The sequence below is a fragment of the Cucurbita pepo genome, unplaced genomic scaffold (assembly GCF_057944985.1).
Source record: "Cucurbita pepo subsp. pepo isolate OVF unplaced genomic scaffold, ASM5794498v1 scafford_52, whole genome shotgun sequence".
Lineage (NCBI taxonomy): Eukaryota > Viridiplantae > Streptophyta > Magnoliopsida > Cucurbitales > Cucurbitaceae > Cucurbita > Cucurbita pepo.
This window is the reverse complement of record NW_028257957.1, coordinates 72,501-75,998: the sequence shown is the minus strand read 5'-3', so window position 1 is coordinate 75,998 and position 3,498 is coordinate 72,501. Positions and strand designations below refer to the sequence as shown.

Below are 3,498 nucleotides of genomic sequence, written 5' to 3'. Positions count from 1 at the left end.
CGGAGTAAGTAGGGAGACGAGAAAGAGCTGTTTGTTCAAGGATCAAGATCAGTGTTTGAGAGAAAGATCAGTGAATCAATAGGTGATTGAGCTGCAAGGAATTGAGTCGAATTCATCCGGCTGGAGTCTTGCCTGTTCACTCTCATTCATCTTGTCTTTCTTTCGGCTTTGTTTACTGGTACTGGAAAGAAGGATTTCATATGCTCCAACGGTAAAGGTTCTTCTTGACGCTTTACTGAGTGAAAGACTGAGTGTTTAAAGGTTCGTTCCTTCAGTAGTTAAGTAGTGAAATCAGGTTCAGGGTGTCGGTTGGTTGGTTGAGTCTGATTTTCTTCTTTTCTTTCCTCTCCAGTAAAGGGAATTAAAGTAAGCCGGGGAAGGGGCGAAGCAATGAGACCGACAGGCGAAGGCAATGAAATTGTGAAGACCGAGTTCAATCTCTCTCATTCATCTGACGTCTTAGTTTACAGTTCAAGAAAAGAAATTCTATCTTTCCCGTATTTTAGGGGTATTGAACTTTTTCCCTTAAGGAAAGCAGCTTCAAGAAATTCTTTTCTATCTTTCCCGTATTTTGAGGTATAAAAGAGTCCATTTTCCCTGATTTCCCTCGGTAACTCAACTGTAAACACTCAAAAAACAAGAAAAAAGTCTATCTTCTGTCTATTTTTTTGGATAAAAGTCTATCTTTCCCGTATTTTTGGGGATCAAATCCCGGTATTTAGGGCAGAGGTAATGTTGAAGTAGAAGTCAATCCTATCGAAGAATCAATGAGAGTGAACTCTCAGTCAATCCGAAAGATGAATGTTGACTCCTCTCCCTATTTCTTCTTGAACTCGGTAATAAAGCCGAAAGCGAAAACCTTCTCCTTCTGTTCGAGTTCGTTATTTTATTCTTTCATTCATTATTCTTGAACGAGGTAAAGCATATTCTCCGATTCCTTCTTTCACTCAATCACTCGCATATTCAATTCCTTCCTCGCTCCTTCGCTTCGCTTCCTCTTTCTCTTTTCCTTACTTCATGGGGTGGGTGACTCTCGATGTTCATTGGCCTGTTGGTTGCGCCTGTAGCTGCGAACTCAACTGTCTGCTTGGTCTGTCTTTCTTTTTCCAAGTGAATTAGAGAGGCGTATCTGATTGGTACGCTATTTGCCGATCTTTCCTTTCTTTTCGTGCGGGTGCCACGGAATGGGCGAAGATCACCAGAGAGCAGCAGGGCCAGATCTTGATGTAGATAGGAGTTATCAAGCTGAGGGGAGAAGGCACATTATGAAAGTTGAGGCTTGACTCTAACAGGTCTCTTAAAGTCTCCTTGCTACTCTTTAGTAATATCCCGTTAGTCACTTTTATCCGTTGAGCGAGGGCCCTTCCACCCGCCACCGACCAAAGCTCTAATGTAGAGAGCTAACCTACTAGTTGGCTTACTTGCTTGTTAGAGGACTAGTTGGGTCGATAGAGGTGGTTCAATCTAACCTTTGCATCGATCTTTGGCATGAGACTGTTTTCAGGCCGAATCTTGTCTATTCCGAATCAAGTATAAGTTCAATAGTTTCCTCCCGTATGAGAGTAACCAAAAGAGAAGATCTAAGAGAACTTGTTTGTCTAGCTTGACTTGAATTGCTCCCATCCAATCCTTCTACTTACTGAGGAGTTTTGTTCTGTTCGCCAGTAATGCTTTCTTTTTGAGAGGCAATGGAATTCTGAGGACATAGAATAGAGGGAATGGAATTCTGAGACATATAATGGGGGAACGAGCGAAGCTGGGAGACAAAATCAAGCGAATGAGCTCAGCTGCGAGACATAGAATAGAGGATTTATATCAGAATTTCCCTAGCTTAGTTCCTTCCCGCTTATATCTGATAGTTATTATCCCGGATTCGGCTTCAAGCGCTTACTCTTCTGCGCATGGCATCTCTGACCCACCAAGATTCTACTATGCATCTGAACTCACTGAAAGCAAAAGAGTGGAGAGTCGACAAGAGTGCTCCTTCTCCCCCGGAGGGAAGACGTGTAACAAACAGCCCCGCAGGGAACTTTCTTTAAAGCTAAAGCTAAGGAAGTCTTGTATGATTGACTCCTTGCCTGGACACGAAGGGTATAAGAAGAAGTCAGGGAGAAGACCGTAGCTCAGTACTGCTTGACTCAAGCTTTTTGCCCTTGGATACATTGTTTTACAGGGAAAGGGGCTTTTGCCCAGGAGTTACTGTACAGATAGGTAGTATCGGCAGAAAAGTGTCCGCTTGAGAATAATCATCTGCAATCGGTAAAGAGAAAGAGGTTTGATTCAACCTAAATTCCTTTAGAGCCCACGAAAGATGAGCTAGGAGTAGGGGGGCTCCATCCAGCCTTTCCGTCACAAGAGATCGCTCTTCGAGGTATAGCTCAGGAGGGCTCCAGCCTTTATTAAATGAAGAAATCTTATTTGCTGGTTTAGAGGGAAAAAGTACAGAATTCTTCGATACAGGGGGAGCAAGTCTGTTGTGCGTGGCTCTTTCACAGAAGAAAAGATGTTTGATTCTTAGAACAAAGATATAGAAAGCGTGCTGTGATACATGACCTTCCTATAGAGTCTGATTCTATGCTCTTTGGTTGTAGGTTATGTAATACACTTGAATGAAGAGGAAGAAACTGGACTCAAACTTCCAAGAGAACCCCCCAATCGACACAGTACCGAGCCAGAGCGGTCTAACAAGGGAGAATCTTTGTTTACAGCTTCACATCCTAGTGTCCAGCCGGATGATGAGGATATGCCGACATTTGCTCTTTGGTAGCCCATTCATTTCGAGTCGGTGATTGTAAGATCAAGCACGGATCAGAAAGCCTCAATTGAAGTTCTATGAGATCAGACAGAAGTTAATAAGACAGAGCAGAAGTGAAAGATGAAAGCACTGTACCGGGAACCCAACCGAGAGTTCAGTCTTCCTATTAGGGGCTGGCTGTGTAAGAGCTCTATGCCATCTATGGACGGCCAGTGCTGCTTGATTGACTGTTTGGAAGGCAGGATATTGGGATCAGACTGATCATCATCAGATAAGAAAAGGAACTAGTGGAAGTACTCTTCCCTGCACTCCCAGAAAGAGTGTGAATCATACGCCGTATGTAATTAGATGGATATCATCAAGATTCTATAGTCTAGTGGAGTAGCCTCTGTCTGTGCCACATATACTGTTCGATTGAGTTCGTTCGGGACACGTGGGCCAAGAAGCTCTAGGCAATTCTCACGATCACGGTCGATCATGGTTCAAACTCGATGTCGTGAAAGTGAACCCAAGAATTTCTTTCATTAAGATCAACGAATCACTATCTTTCATCGGTAGGGCGATCAGTCTTTTCTTTCTGTGTGTAATCGGAGTGTAGCACCTCTCTTTATGGGCCTCCTCCACAGATGTAACAAAAAGTGGAATTCTGTCTGTCTATAAGCTTGTGACTGGATCCGCTAGCGCTGGTTCGATTCCTGCCTCAAAATGAAAGGATCTACAGGGATTTTATGCTTCTCATCCAT

General features: G+C 43.4%; 1 pseudogene; it reads left to right on the top strand.

Annotated features, from left to right (window-relative positions):
• Positions 1 to 1,738: 1,738 nt before the first annotated feature.
• The window catches only part of LOC147783818 (uncharacterized), a 5,675-nt pseudogene continuing 3,915 nt past the window's right edge, over positions 1,739 to 3,498 (top strand).